The sequence below is a fragment of the Chrysochloris asiatica genome, unplaced genomic scaffold, assembly GCF_000296735.1.
Source record: "Chrysochloris asiatica unplaced genomic scaffold, ChrAsi1.0 scaffold01559, whole genome shotgun sequence".
Lineage (NCBI taxonomy): Eukaryota > Metazoa > Chordata > Mammalia > Afrosoricida > Chrysochloridae > Chrysochloris > Chrysochloris asiatica.
This window is the reverse complement of record NW_006410077.1, coordinates 4,117-4,999: the sequence shown is the minus strand read 5'-3', so window position 1 is coordinate 4,999 and position 883 is coordinate 4,117. Positions and strand designations below refer to the sequence as shown.

Sequence of the window (883 nt, the reverse complement as noted above, 5' to 3'; positions counted from 1 at the left end):
GAAATGCTGAATGTATTCTTCCATTTGATTTTCTAACTTCAAGTCTTTGCACATTTCATTATAATATTTGACTTTGTCTTCGTCAGCAGCCCTTACAAATTTTCTGTTCAGAACTTTCATCACATTTCTTCCATTTGCTTTAATACCTTTTGCTTTCTGTATGATGTTCCTTTGTGTGTGTTTTCACATTTTATTAGCTACAGTATAGATCCTAGAGCTGCCTCATTCTTTCCCTTCTCTTTCTCCCCCACCACGAGGTCAGGCCTTCCCGCTGAAACTCCTGCTGCAGCTGAACCAGGGTCTCTCTCTGTGGCTCTGACGTCCTCTCCAGGTCCCAGAGCTGGAATTCACATCGCTTAATTTCCGCTGTAATAAAGTCCAGCCTCTTCCCCCTTGGTGGCCCTAGTTTCCCCTAGTTCCTGTTTGACCAGCACAGGACCCAGAAGTTTGAAGACCATGTTGGTCCCATCCAGCACAGCCAGCTCCTCCTTAACAGTGTTGTTTTCTGTTAGTTGAGCCTCAAGCTTCTGCCACCCTGACATGCACTTATCCAAGCCCTTTTGTAGCTGTGGATATTTCTCTAGTGCTTCCTGATTTCTTCTGTATCAGCTCAGCCATAGCAGAAACAAAAATATTCTCCCTTCAGAATAACTCTGATTTTCTTGATGTCATCCTGCAAGTCTCAGGTTTTCAGTCATAAGTGTCTAATGCATCAAATCTCTTCTTCATATAATCTCTAAAATCAGGTGGAATATGTTAAAGGTCAAATTTTGGCTCCTGTGGAATTATTTTAATTCTCTTCAGATATGAGCAATTGATGGTCTGCTTCATAGTCTGTCCCTGGCATTCTTTTGGCTAATTATATGATAATGAGCTTTTCCAC

General features: G+C 41.8%; 1 pseudogene; it reads right to left on the bottom strand.

Moving 5' to 3' along the window:
* Positions 1-211: 211 nt before the first annotated feature.
* LOC102821935 lies at positions 212-618 on the bottom strand (annotated as a pseudogene).
* Between the last annotated feature and the right edge of the window lie 265 nt (positions 619-883).